The sequence below is a fragment of the Mauremys mutica genome, chromosome 2, assembly GCF_020497125.1.
Source record: "Mauremys mutica isolate MM-2020 ecotype Southern chromosome 2, ASM2049712v1, whole genome shotgun sequence".
In the NCBI taxonomy this organism is placed as follows: domain Eukaryota; kingdom Metazoa; phylum Chordata; order Testudines; family Geoemydidae; genus Mauremys; species Mauremys mutica.
Window position 1 is genome coordinate 97,715,327 of NC_059073.1, and position 15,251 is coordinate 97,730,577.

The 15,251-nt window shown below is 42.8% G+C and overlaps 1 long non-coding RNA gene across 1 annotated transcript in view; it reads right to left on the reverse strand.

Annotated features, from left to right (window-relative positions):
• The window catches only part of LOC123362845, a 29,140-nt gene extending 16,669 nt beyond the window's left edge, over window positions 1-12,471 (reverse strand). The window contains exons 1-3 of the long non-coding RNA XR_006576599.1: window positions 12,310-12,471; window positions 3,496-3,814; window positions 3,250-3,303 (exon numbers count right to left, since the gene is read on the reverse strand). This is a non-coding gene — a long non-coding RNA (uncharacterized LOC123362845). The remainder of the gene's footprint in view (window positions 1-3,249; window positions 3,304-3,495; window positions 3,815-12,309) is intronic.
• Between the last annotated feature and the right edge of the window lie 2,780 nt (window positions 12,472-15,251).

Below are 15,251 nucleotides of genomic sequence, written 5' to 3' on the forward strand. Positions count from 1 at the left end.
CAGTTCGCCAGCCACCACAGACTCTCAGCCAGAACACAGAACACCCACCATGACAGGAAGGCTGAGGAAGAAGTGCAAAGAGACACGATGGTTGCAGATATGGGTCAGAAAAGGAAGTATCACACTACATATATAAAATCCTTATTTCTAATTGAAAGTCTTCCACCACTCCCCTATGGGAAGGATACACTAGAACTAGTTACATTTTTTCTGACTCAGAAATGTTTCATCTGAAAATATTGATTCTACAGAATTGAAGTTACATGTGAAGGTATTGAGTTTGAAAATTTATTGAAGCACTTTATTTTAGAGACTTTATTATTTATACATTGTATTCTATAGACTGTATATAGAATGCATGATATGTATTGTATTAAAGTCAAAATGATACAGTCAGATGGAAGTTGGGCACTTAACTTCCTTAAGCACCTAGGAAAAGTTCCCAGCCTTATTTATCAGAAACATCCCAATCCTGTACATCTAGCATGTACAATGTGTCACGACCAAGCTTGTGGTCAGAGCAGTGGCAGTTGGAGACCAGAAATAGCGCTAGAGGTCAGAGCCAAGAGTCAGGAGTCTGAGAACAAACTGAGAGACAGGTCAGTCACTACAGTTGGCAGGGGAGTCCATTTCAGTGCCTGGTCATGTCCTAGAACTGTTCCTAGGCTTAAATAGGGTGCCTGGACCAATCAGGGACCGTGAGGGAAAACTGTGAACCCAGCCTTCTGAGGTGGTACTTCCTGTGATATTTATCTCCATAGAGTCTAGGTGGTAGTGCATGTGGCCCTACTATGGCTGCTAGGTAGTGCTGCGGAGTCATTGGCCATCTTGCAGACCTGGATTTCAGTCCCATCCCTGTAGAACCTTACACAATGTGACTTCCAAGAGAAAATAAGGCTAGAAATTATAGGGATATATGAGACTAAAATAGAATCAAATGATTTCACTGGTTTCTTTTTACCATCTCAGGTTCATGAAACAGACGTAAGAGGAAAGAAAGAAGAGAAGGATCAATTCACTTTATTTATTTATTCCTTTCTCCTTTTGCTAACTGGTCACCAGTGTTCCTTAACTCCAAGCTGGGAGAGAGGATGATATATCATTTCTTCAATGAATGGAGTTTAACCTACAGAGCAGGAGTGCTGAGTCTGCACATCCTGTTCCTACAGCCACAGAACTGGACTGGGTTTGATGGTGCTCTTTCCTAAGGATGTGTTATAATGCTTATTTTTACTGTTCATACATTCTGCCTGCTCCGGCCTATTCTGAATGGATTTTCATAAAGCAATCACAAATTTGAGCTGCTCTGTATGTGCAATTACATTTTATTTTATTTTAATGTTTGCCTAAAGGCATTTTGGTTTTTACTGTGCTGGGCAGAGTTAAAAACATATGAATTTTAAATCATCCAACTGCTGAGGACATAGTGGAGTTTATAAGCTTTTGTTAAGTCAGCTATAATGTTATAAGCCCATGTACTTTACATTCTGTCCATAAACAGCATGTTTGCTTAGGCAGACTGAGTTAGAAGTGGTTTCAGTAATTGAGAAGGGAAATGGATCTCTTGCATGCTGATACTAAAGCAGTTAAAGCAAGTGATAAATGAAACTGGAAACAGTTTTAATGGAAAGGGAAGCAAAAGAGCAAAACAAAACCAGGGTATTTAGCTATTGTCAGTTTGAAAAATAAATAATCTTATATTTTCAAAAGTGGTTGTCAGCCAAGAGAGGCATCCCCCCCACCATCCTATGACCATCCACCAGCCATGAACATGTTTCACCACCCAGAACATCTGTGAGCCACAGGGATACAGAATTCTTCCCAGATGGTCCACCAAACAGTGGGATATGTTTTCCGCCACTCCATACCATCCATCAGCCAGATCTGGTCCACATAGATTCCCAGCCCAGACAGGGGGAGATCCACTCCACCATTCAACCAACTTCCCACCCAACCAGCATCCCCACAGCCAGAGACCATGAGTGACTCATCTGCCAATGACAGTGGCAACAGAAGTTGCAGGTCACTCATTTAACATCAACAACACTGCTGTGAAAAACAGCTGCCAGGTAGGGATGCTTCCTAGAGAACACAGCTGTCAAGATGGGTAGGGATGGAAAGACTTTGGAAGGGAGAAAATGAAAGGGTATCGTTTTTTGGGAGGTGGGGTGGAGGGGGGGTGACGGAAGGTGTAGTGGGGTGAACACCCACTCCTGCCCTGGGGAGTTTAAAACAGCCCTGGAGGAGGATTGTGGGAGGAGAAAAGCAGTGAGGCTGATTGGGGGAAACAGCCTCAGCTGGGGGCCACACCCCAATCAGGACCCAGCCGGCTCTATAAAGGCTTGAGCCAGGAGTAAAGGCACACACGGTCTCTCTCCAGGCTGGGAGAGAGCAGGGCCTGGCTGCTGGGAAGCTCAGGGTACCAAGAGTAAGGCAGGGTCGGGGAAAGGCCAGAGGGGCTGGGGAGCTCCAGACTGGCAACTCCCTAGGCTGCAGGGCCTTGTCCAAGGCCCCATAGAGGTATTGTGTTGCAGGCCCAAACCCCCCTTGCCAGTGATGAGTGGCATACACTGCAGTCTGCCCCAGGGAACGGGGGCTAGTTGGTGACTGGCAGTAGCCTTACAATGAGGCAAAGTGGGGATAGAGGGCGGGGCTGGGGGTTACCCTGGGTGGGGAGACCCTGAGACTGAGGAGTTACTCCCAGAGGGGCAGCACCCCAGAGAAAGGGTTATTGGGGTCCTGGGAGGGACATGGGGGCCAGCAGTAAGGTGGATCACCAGCCTGCAGAGGGCACTCTGAAAGCTGGATGACCTAATTCCTGACAGAGACCAGCAGGAGGCGCCGGAGGGGTGAGTCCACACGCTTACAGAAGGATAGGTCACATGTACCACCACCAGATGTAGGAATCACAGCACAAAGTATAGGTTGCCAAAATGTAGCACAACCCAACTGTGATAGAGCTGCAATTACATTTTTGAATACTACTGTAAAGCTGCTTGCAGTGACTCAAGAGCATGGAGTAGCAACCTCAGGGCACTTATAGAAATAGAATATTTGGGATATTTAGATTTCACCAACAATCAAGTGTTAACTCTACAGGTACTAAACAGGGAGCTACAGACAATCGCCTTGGGTACTTTGATCTGCCTAGTCACTCAGATGAGCATACCTGTATGATAAATGGTCCCTTACACCAAGAATCACAGCAATATTCAGACTACCCTCAGTCCCAAAGGGCCAGTCACTTACCCCAGATCAATTTCACCTTAGATCTCACACCAAATACCACACTTGTAGCAGGTCCTATAATAAACCATATAAAGATTTTAATAGGAAAAGGAAATGAGAGTTATTTACAAGGTTAAACATACAAATAAGTTATTTTGAGACTTAAGATTGCAATAGAAGCTTCTATAATAAGCAAGCTCTATGTGAATTTTAGGGCTAACACAGGCTAAGCATTGGGGATCTCTAGCTTATGCCTTGTAACCTTACCCGCCAGAGTCCAAGCATCAGTTCCTTCTTGTTACGGGTTTTTATATCCCTCAGCCATTGTGCTCTGAGCTGCAAGCTCAGCAGACAGGAGGAATCCACATGCATGACTCATCTTCATGGGAAGGAGAGCAGAACCACCACCATCATCCTCCTCTTTAACATCCCACAATAGTCCCTCTGGTGTCAATGGACCTCTTCCATTTGGCAGAACATAACACCCTCTGCTGGAGATCAGCACTTCACGCCAGTTAATGTCTCTCTCTTGTCTGGTGGTTCACACAGGTCACAGGAGCTCACAATAGAACAGCTCAGCTATTGCCTTGCAACATGGGATACAGATGTTATAAATGAAATTAATGTATGAATCAAGTTACAAGCATTTAATAAAGTCTAAATCCATTGTTAAAATTCTAATACTTATTTTAACAATACTAACACACAGGTGAGCCAGATTGATTCCAGCTATATATGTCATTGGTCAGTTGAGACATGAAGATCTTGGCATTAGAGGGCACATGATCTGCCAATATCACAACTACTATATTTTCCACATTACCAGTTGTTACAATGAAAAACGCAATATTTACCAACAGTCACCAGAGATTAATAGCCAAACACAAATTGTATTTCCCAGCTTTACAATGGTATAAATGAAAGCAAAGTCATGCTTACTGAGTTGACATGAGAACAGGGATGGAGGCAGGCACACTTGGCAGACACCCTTTACAACCATTAATGTATACAAATGTTATGATGTGGCAGAGAGGCCACTTTAAAAAAATCTGTTTGTTGACAGCTATCTGCTGCCCATGGGAGAGAGGAAGAAGTGATTTTGGTAGGGCAGCTGCAAAAAAATAATAAAATGATAAAATATTTACCAGAAAACATCAGTATTCTAGGACACTAATTGTATTACAATGGTTTCATCTCTAAGCAGCCTGTTTCGGAAGGAATAGCCTGACAAGACTCTAAGACCCTCCATATATTTGCTCACAGAATGCAATAATTTGGTATGCAAGACATATGCTACATCTTTTAATTATGTTAATTTTAAATATATGGGATTAAATTAAAACATTCAACTCCCAGTCACTCTCAAATCTTTAGGTCCACTGAGTATTACATTATCTATTCTACCCTTGCTGGTAGTAGTACCATACCCACAATCCAAGCAAAGTAGCCAGAAGGAAAGATAAGGCAGAGTCAAATATTTATTTTGCTAAGAACATGGCCCGCTACAATTAAACCATTTTTTCTGATGTTGTTGATTCAGAACCATGAGCATGCCTCATTTTTAACCTCTGATGCTTACTAAAAGTTACGTCTGATGGTAGAAAGTTAAATGAGGAAATGAAAAGTTAGTCATACTTAATGGATTTACTATTTGATTCCAAAGGGTGACAGAACTGTTCTTTTTAATGGTCCTGAAAATGAAATAATTCTGTAGTATCAATCTGCAAAATTCAAGTTTGCTCTTCACAGTTCTTACTAAAGCCCTTTGGATCAATTACAAACTTATTTTTGCATGTATTGTTGTTCCTAGGCACTATTTTAATTTTATTGTTTGTGACTTTCCACAAAGCTTTATATACAGTATGTCCTCTGAATTAACCTGCCTCTGGGCAGGTGGACCTGGGGCTGAAAGAGGAAAAAGGGGTTGTATAGATGCTTGAAGGGTGGTAAACTAATGTAAGCGACCCCAGTGCAATATACTTTGTATCCACTGATAAGTTTCTTCCCCTCACATGCTGGGAGCTGCACAGGGACTGGAGGTTGTTCACCTCCAAAAATCTGATTTGTTTACAGTACAGGTTACTTCTGCACAGTTACTTGAGCTTTTAAAAAAATAAATAGACTCATCTGTACATTTCTCATTATACAGACTGTACATTTACAAAACTATTTGCACATTCCATATGAAATAACTATGTGTGTGCTGCTTAGAAGTATTGCCAATTGCCATTAATATTCCTTACAAAGGGTACCAAAGTTGGCATGTAAACAAAGGTGTTCAATGAGACCATCCATGTCATGTCAGGCTGAGGGTGACGTCTTTTCACCAGTGAAATAAATATGTTAATAATTGATGGTCAAGAGACATTTTACAAGCCTTCAAGCACCTTAAAGTCTTCACATTCATCTTCAAAGTATGAATGTATCTAATGATGTTGATCTCACATGGTAAGTGAAGTTATCTGACTGATATTAAGGATACAGAGAAAAAATGCCACTAACAAAGACTAACTTGTCCACCATCTTGTCCACCACTTATGATATACTGTAGATACTAAGGATGTCCCGCTCCAGTAGGTCAATTTGGCAAGAGCCAAAGCAACACATGATCCAGAAAAATATCTACTGCAACAAGACAGTTTGAGAACATGCAACATGAGAAAATTTGGATGGCCATAGTATAAATATGCCTTCTTTTTTTAAGCATAGAAGAAAAATCTATCACATTTTGGTAGTTTTGTGCCTTACTTTACAGCTGCTGGCAACTAAAGGTAAATTTTCAGAACAATGATTTTCTGGGTGCACATACAGTTGTTATAATGTAGTCAGCAGAGCAAGATTAATTAGAAGGAAAGGTGAAATTCTCAAACACGTCATATTAGTAAACAGTTATATGAAGGCATGTGTGTGTGTGAGAGAGAGAGAGAGAGAGAGTGTGTAATTGGAAACACAAAAGCTCTACCAAAACCATTAGATAGTTGTTCCCATTCATGGATCAAACAGCAGACCAGTAAGGTCACCACAACTATATAATATTATGCAATTGTATCCATATATACACACACACACCATGATTTTCAGAGCTCTGAAACATTTGGGGAAAAAAACCAGAGGTTTGAATGGGCATGGGGATGTGGAACACACTGCTGTCAGGAAAGGTAAATGAAAACTAGAACAACAGGGAGTTTAGATTAAACCGGTTTATACTCTGCTGAGCAAATGGAAGGAAAAAATTCCCCATGAATTTAAAACTGAAGTCACTTAGGCCATGCTTGTATCACTTTGGTAATTCCTTTCACTGGACATTCAAATGATCAAGTTTTTCTCACATCAATGCTTGAGGAAAATGAATGTTAAGATCTCACCCTTGACTATTCATATCTGAATGCTGTATTTTATACAGGGTGCAGGACTCTAGTTGACACATTGGGGGATAGCATCACAAAATCTCCTAGCAGAGTTCTCTTAAATGCGGAACACAAAATCTGACCACCCCTTTGCAACAAGGGCTGAACAGACACATGCAGTTCCTTTATGCTATGATCACTATGGTATTCATGACATAAATTCATATCCTTTTTCCTCTCGCTGAGAGATTAAAAACCCCAGTGGCTTCCTTCACAATAGAAGTCACATTCATCCAGTATCTAGTTCAGTTTGAAGTTAGGAGATTGTCTTTCCTGAAGAATACATGGTAACCCATCTATAGGTATCCCCAACTAATTCCTCAGATCTACATTTTTATATTATTTCCAGTCTGATGGAACTATTCATTTAGCTATATGATGTCTGTCAGATATTAAACAATAATTATGTTATTTCCAGAGGATAAAGAGGGTGCTTATTTAATCAGCTTTACTTGTGAATGTTTTAGCAAAGGAAATAGATTATACCCTCTGGTATTCTGGCTGAGTTGTGAGGGCACCCATATAGCATATATTCTCCTCTCCTTTTGCTGGGCCAGTTCCATTGGCTGCTGTTAAGTTATAGTCAAGAGTCCAGTCAGACTCACCCACACACCTTCCCCCGCCCCCGTCTTATCTCTGCTGGGGTTGAGGCACATCTAGTGCTGCTGGCAGCACTTGGATCTCTGGTAGATGTACTTCAATTGCTATTAGCCTTTCCCTTTCACATGGGGAAGACCTTTGCACCCTCTTCCCTTCTCTGTACACCACACAGGGCTACCCTTCTTATATACACTAGAGAAAATAGGTGAAATAAAAAATAACTCCAAACCCCCGAAATCCAATTGTTTTCCATCCCGTGTGACCACCTCTGTCCCAGGACTGGCATGTTTATTGTAAATAAAGCCTTCTTGTCAGAAAAGTTGACTTCTGAAATCTAGATAGAGAATACCATCATCGATCTACTGTTTGTTGCCTAGGCAGTGTAATGGGAATATTATGGATATGTTGTCTGAAGAATATATTGTATGCTTTATGACACACATGTCTATAGTATACTATAGACGCATGTCTATAGTATCTTTTTTCCTTTGTGTCTTGGTTTTGGCAGTCTTTCAGAAACCAGCCAGCACCAAGTTGTGGACATTTTCATTTATTGGTCAATGCTCTGATGAATTTTCTCTAAATTGCTGACTTACTTCATAGCTATAACATTGTTTTACTTTTCATATTTAATGACAAAATATAAAGTATGATGAAGTTCACAAGTTTTTCATGTCAGTAATAGGCCAAAAATCCAAGTTTTTCCTCCTTTAAAAAATTGTCTGCTCTATTCACAATGGAGCTTTTACTTATTCAAAAGTCTATTCACTAGGTAGTTGTTATTCAACTTATTGGTTAGCTCCATTGTATAAACAGTTTAAAATCACTAGTATTAGACTGATGAAAGGGCTGGAAGTTCTAAAAAAAATAAGGGGCAGGGGTAGGGATCATGTAAAGTATTATTTAGTAAACAACAGTACTTTCCAAATATTTAACCCAAAGATTAATCTTTCACCAAGTTAAATAATCTAAAAGGAGTTGTTTGAAAGCACAGAGCATTGCTATTCTGTCCTCACACAAAATATTCATAAAGAATTGCCACCAATGGACAGTACAAGTTAATAAAGCATGTCTGAATATCAGAACCCACAGTTCTGCTTTAACAAAGTCCAGAATAGCATGCCATAAAAAAAACACTTCTCTTCACATTAATTAAATGTGATAGAGAGATACTGGGTTTCAGTGTCAAAGCCATGGCTATATCTCCAGTAGATTTAAAAGTAAATATATGTAGTCAAATGTATTTCTATAGAATCAGGATTTCTCTAAAATTAGATATGTTTTTCAGTCCCTTGGAAAGGGAAACAGAACACCTTTGTTAGTCAACCTTTGAATAACATTTAAAATACAGGTTTCTGATCCATTTTAAAACTTTAATATTGTTGCCTTTCTGCTGCATGGTAGCAGATATCAAGGCCTTGCAAGTGAACATCCCATTGGAGGAATAATGCTGGGGAATCTGGGGGTATTCTTGGTGTACCTCATTTTATTTACATTGTACACATACTAGTCCTGGAACACAGGTGGTCACAAATAGCACTCATGTAAATCCCTTATTTGAGAGTTCTCAGCCCTAACACTAACTTATGGATCTTAGGGAGCAACTCTGCCTCTAGGATGGTCTCTAGTTGGAGAGATTAAGACAGAGAGCAAACTGCCTGATGCTTTCCACAGCTCCCCCAAAGAAACTAAATCAGAAAGTCAACACCAACACAGCATTTCTTCCGAGACTAAAGACTTGCTCACACTCTAAGGCTTTGTCTACATTACCAAGTTTTGTCACCAAAAAACTGCCTTTTGGCAACAAAACAGTGAAAGCATACACACTGCAATGAGACTATTCTTGGGAAAAATACCTTGTTTTGGCAACAAAAACTTCTACCCCATGAGAGACTTTTTTCTTTCCTCCCTCCCTCTATTGTCGACAAAGAGCCAGTGTAGACACTGCTGTTTAATTTAATAACAGAACTGGCTTCCGCCACTATCCCACAATGCCTGCCCTAATTGCTCTGCTCAGCGTTTTCATCTCTGCTGCCCTGCAGGCATGCACCCCTCCCCTTTTAAAGCTGCAGGAAGTATCTGACAGCCGAGTGTGCTGCTCCATTTGGGGAACCAAGAGCAAACCATTGGAATGCTCCTGTTCTGCCCTGCACTAGGGAACACAGTTGCAGGAAGACTGCTGTCACAGGGAGGCAGGGAGGAGAGACTGTTGTGCTGTTCTGACATTCCTCAGCGTGGAGTGCTCAGAATTACTCATGATGCTGCTCCCAGCAGTTGAGGAGGCTGTGGGAGAACTCAGAGGGAATCCTCCCAAGATGCGCAGGAATCAGCTCCGCCTTCCTACAACACTGTACTGTGGAATACACAGTGCATTGCTCACACTGTTGATGATGGTACCCACACTGTGGACATGATCTGTCTTCAGAGGAAGCAAGTATGAACACCCTTTGACGAATTTTGGTTTGTCGACTTTTGGGTGTCAACACAAGTTTTGTCACCAAAACTTGGTAGTGTAAACAAAGCCTAAGAAAAGTAACTTGCAAGACTAATAGTGCTGTCTAATGAACTCTGCATAATAATGCATAATTAATCCCTTTAATTTATCTTTAAGTAATTTAAGATCATAATAAATTAACATTTAATAATCAAAGATATTTTGATTATTAAAAATGTTTGTAGTTCTGTGAACATCTGTAGTATAATTGGTAATATAGTAGCACCTACAGGCTGTAACTGTGCTCAGGCCTCCATTGGACTAGGCAATCTACACATATTCCTTGACCCAAAGAGGTTACAAGCTAACTAGACAAGACATACCGTATTTATCGGCGTATAACACGCACAGGCGTATAACACGCACCTTCATTTTAAGGGGGAAATTTCAGGAAAAATTTCAGGGTGCGGCGCCTTGGGAGGGGGCGGCGGGCGGGCCGCGCCGTTCGCGGGGAGGGGGGCTCGGGCCGGGCCGCTCGGGAGGGGGGCGGGGCTCGGGCCGGGTCGGGCCACGCCGCTCGGGAGGGGGGCAGGGGCTAGGGCCGCTCGGGGGGGAGGGGGGACGGGATCTCGGGCCGCTCGGGAGGGGGTCGGGGACTAAGGCCGCTCGGGGGCTCGGGCCGGGCCGGGCCGCGCCGCTCGGGAGGGGGGCGGGGGCTAGGGCGGTGCTCCGCGGGTTAGGGCCGCTCGGGGGGGGGGACGGGGGGGGGTCTCGGGCCGCTCGGGAGGGGGGCGGGGGCTAAGGCGGCTCTGGCCGGGCCGCTCGGGAGGGGGGCGGGGGCTAGGGCCAGGGCCGCTCGGGGGAGGGAGGGAGGACGGGGTCTCGGGCCGCTCTGGAGGGGCGCGGGGGCTAAGGCAGCTCGGGCCGGGCCGCTCGGGAGGGAGCTAGGGCCGGGCCGCGCCGCTCGGGAGGTGGGGGCTCGCGCAGGCCGGGGCTCGGGGCTCAGGCCCCGCCGCTGGGGGGGGGGAGAGGGCGGGGGCTCGGGCCGCGGGGGGGGGGGCGAGGGCCGCGCTGCTCGGGAGTGGGGCAGGGGCTAGGGCGCCGCTCCGTGCCGCTGGGGGGGGGGCGGCGCTTTTCTTTTCTGCCTGGGGTGGTTATATCGGCGTATAACACGCACACATCATTTGCCCCCTATTTTCAGGGGAAAAAAGTGCGTGTTATACGCCGATAAATACGGTACAAAGAGTGGCAGGGGAAACAGAAGCAACAAGAAGTCAGTGGCAGATCTGGAAACAGAATCCAGGTCTCCTGATTTCCAATTTCAGTATTAGACCACATTGCCTTCCCAAAATTTGCATGTTTGCTTGTTAATTTGTTCTCTTTTCCACAATTCTCCCATTTCTTCTGGATCCCCTGTTTCAATGGTATAAGTTACAGAAAAAATAAATTTGTAGAGACAGTGAAGTTATTTTCTTTACATGTTATAGACAGGACATCACCTCTGCTACCAGAAGCTTTAGAAAAGCGAGAGAGTTTCCTTTCTTAATTGTGAGTCTTTTTAAAAATGTGCTTTCATTAGAATGGAAATTGAAAGTAGACCAGTGGGAAAATTATGTCAACACCACAATTCACAATTAATCCATACAGTGAAACAAGCTTGTTTAACGGTAATTTGTTCTCCTTTGTAACTAATTAGCAGCTTCACATAAAGTAAAATCGCTAAAAAAAACAAAAACAAAAAAACCCCACCTTTTTTGAGTCTAGTGTTTAAAAGCAAAAGGCCTAGGTCTCTTGTTCATACATGGCATACTGTGACAGTGATGGGAAATCACTATCATCCAACATCTGCTCTATGCCCTAAGTGAGGTGAGCTGGTGATCTCAACTAGGGATGGGTGAACTGAATCAGAGAAATTAAAGACAAGACCTGAGTCTCCACCCTCTTTCCAAATTAAACCTCTGATGAAGTAGCAAATACAGACCCTTCCTCTCCCAAATACTCTCAAAAAGGAATCTGAAACTGAAAGGAGGAAAAGAAAGAAAATAAAAGAAAAACACTAAGTACAAATAGGGAGAGATATTTTTATGGTCATTGCAAAAGACTGGGGCATTAAGGCTCCTCAGTCCTATTATCAGCTCTGTCACTGACATGCTGGGTGATTGGGGGGGGCGGAGAATCACATTGCCTATCTGTGATTTCGTTTCTCCATATGTATTTGACAGATAATATTAATAACGACCTTCTCTTGTGTAAGCACTGTGACAAAACTCTGTCTTTGTCTCCGTGGGTCCCGCGTTTCCTGGTGGATTTCGCTAGCCTCAGAGGCTCACTGTGACCCTCCACATAGCCCTTCTCTCTCTAGAAGGCAAGGGTCACAGCTTACTAAGCCATTTTAATCATAAACCAGTGAGGTAGGTGAGGAGAAGCAACCCTCCCTTGCACAGTCTCTGTTGTGTCCCAGTCTCAGTGATTGATCGGGGAGGGGAGGGGGGAGTCCAGGCCCGCCCTCTACTGCGGGCTCCAGTCCAGGGATCCTAATAGTAGCAGCTATGATAGCTGACTTTTTGGAAATAGGACATGTACAATTGCTCGGGCCACTTCCCCTCAGAAGTCCCCACTCAATATCTCCTTCACCATTACCTCAGGGCCTCCTTCCTTGTGCCTGATATGGATTTGTACTGCTTAGTTTCTCCAACAGCATGGCTTCCTCCTACAGCTCCTGGTATGTGTGCCTCACTGACTAACTGGGAGGCTTTTAACTAGTTCCAGCCAGCCTTTGATTGGCTTCAGGTGTCCCATCAACCTAGCTCTCTCCACTGCTTTCTAGAAGGATCTTAATGGGCCCCAAGTGTCTTGATTAACCTGGAGCAACTGCCATTTGGTTACCATAGTACCAGGGATTTGTTTAGCCTGGGGCTAACATACCTGTTCCTCACTACTGTACTATAGCCATTTGGCCTTGCCCCATCACAGCACATATAAGCATTTTAAGATCCTGTGACATAATCTTTATTATTACTGCAGAAAAGGACCTGAGGATTACAGTGGATGAGAATCAGGATATGAGTCAGCAGTGTGCCCTGGTTGCCAAGAAGGCTAACGGCATATTGGGCTGCATTAGTAGAAGCATTGCCAGCAGATCGAGGGAAGTGATTATTCCCCTCTATTCGGCACTGGTGAGGCCACATCTGGAGTATTGCATCCAGTTTTGGGCCCCCCACTACAGAAAGGATGTGAACAAATTGGAGAGAGTCCAGCAGAGGGCAACAAAAATGATCAGGGGCTGGGGCACATGACTTGCGAGGAGAGGCTGAGGGAACTGGGCTTGTTTAGTCTGCAGAAGAAGAGTGTGGGGGGGGGGGGATTTGATAGCACCCTTCAACTAAGTGAAGGGGTGTTCCAAAGAGGATGGAGCTTGGCTGTTCCAGTGGTGGCAGATGACAGAACAAGGGTCTCAAGTTGCAGTGTTGGTGGGGGTGATATTAGGAAAAAACTATTTCATTAGGAGAGTGGTGAAGCACTGGAATGAGTTACCTAGGGAGGTGGTGGAATCTCCATCCTTAAAAGTTTTTAAGGCCTGACTTGACAAAGCCCTGACTGGGATGATTTAGTTGGTGTTGGTCCTGCTTTGAGCAAGGGGTTGGACTAGATGACTTCCAGAGGTGTCTTCCAACCCTAATATTCTATCTTCTTCTACTCTTATTAAATAGCAGGAAAAAGGGTTAAAACAAAAAAAACCTAAAAAAGTTTGCTTACATGATGTGCTCTCATATGCCAAAATGTTGGTCAGGAACAACTCAGAATTTGGAGGTATGACACTTGCTGAACTAAGCAGCTCTACAGTTATCTAGCTGATTACAGATCTTCTGCTACAAGAAAACCTATTACACTCAAGGATTTCCACGGATCTAGTCCCAGGATGGATAGTAAAATAATATGTTACTTATTGTGTCATTCAAGTGTTTGTTTAACTAATTTACTTTTTAGGAGGAGAAACTGCTGAAATGGATAATCTGCAGAGGTATAAGTTATAGCTTTTTAGTTAACCGTTTATGTCAAATTTCATTTCACTTTGCTGAGATAAACCATTGCTGATAACTTCTAATAAAAATGTCTTTCATTTCAACTTTTAATGAAGTCCTTCTGTGGCACACCTTCCCAAGCCTTAAGGAGCTGCTTGATTCCCCTTTGAGAAGGAGAAGGACAGCCTCATTGGCAAGACCACAGATGCTAGAATACTGAGAGGTACAGTTAATGAAACTGAGGCCCCAGTTGTGCAAAAATTGAGCTGCATAGGCAATACACCAGAAGAACAACACTTACTGGAAGGGAACTGAATTATCTGAAGACTCAGTTAAAATAATTATCTAATTATATGTTTGCTTTACCATCCAAGAAAGCAGCCACAATGTAATACATTTACAGGTCTTATCTATCTTCTATATCTATATTTCAGTATCTCTGTAGCGTCTTAAAATTGTAATCTAGTAGTTATTTTAAACCTTGGTATCTGCTCTTGGAATCAGAAACTTGATTGAGCAATGATCATCAATGGGACACAGTAATTCCAGGGTAGAAAAATATATAGGAATGACAGAGTAGGTTGTGCTAGTGCGGCAGTGGCACTATACCTGAAAGACAGCATAGAATCAAATATAGTAAAAATCTTAAATGAATCAAACTGTACCACAAAATCTCTATGGATAGAAATTCCATGCTTGAATAACAAAAGTATAGCAGTAGGAATATACTACTGACCACTAGACCAGGAAGGTAACAGTGACTGTAAAATGCTCAGGGAGATTAGAGGGACTACACAAACAGGAAACCCAATAATAATGGGGGATTTCAACTATCCCCATATTGACTGGATATATGTCACCTCAGGATGGGAGGCAGAGATAAAATTTCTAGACACCATTCTTAGAGTACCTAGGGCTGGAACCTGCAAGGGGAGAGACAATCCTTGATTTAGTCCTAAGTGAAGCACAGTGAAGTCTGGTCAAAGAGGTGAATAGAGCTGAACCACTCAGTAATAGCAGCCATAGTGTAATTAAATTTAACATCTTTGTAGGGGGGAGAATACCAAAGAAACACATCACAGCACATTTAACTTCAAAAAGGGGAATACACAAAAATGAGGAAGCTATTTAAATGGAAATTAAAATGAACAGTGACAAGAGTGAAATGCCTGCAAGCTTCATGAAGACCTTTAAAAAAATACCAGAATAGATGCTCAAACTAAATGTAGACTGCAAATAAATGAACAAAAACAGTAAGAGGACAAAAAAAAAGTCAAGTTATACTAAGGAAAACAAAAAGGAGCATAAACTCTGGAAAGTCAAGTGTAAAAGTGTAATTAGGCAGGCCAAAAGAGAATTTGAAGAGGAACCAGAAAAAGACACAAACAAACAAAAAGTACATCAGAAGCAGGAACCCTGCCAAACAATCAATCAATCAATGGGATCACTACACAACTGAGGTTACCAAAAAAGAGCACTGAAGGAAAACAAGGCTGTTGTGAAGAAGCTAAATGAATTCTTTGTGTTGGTGTTCACTGCAGAGGATGTGATGGAGATTCA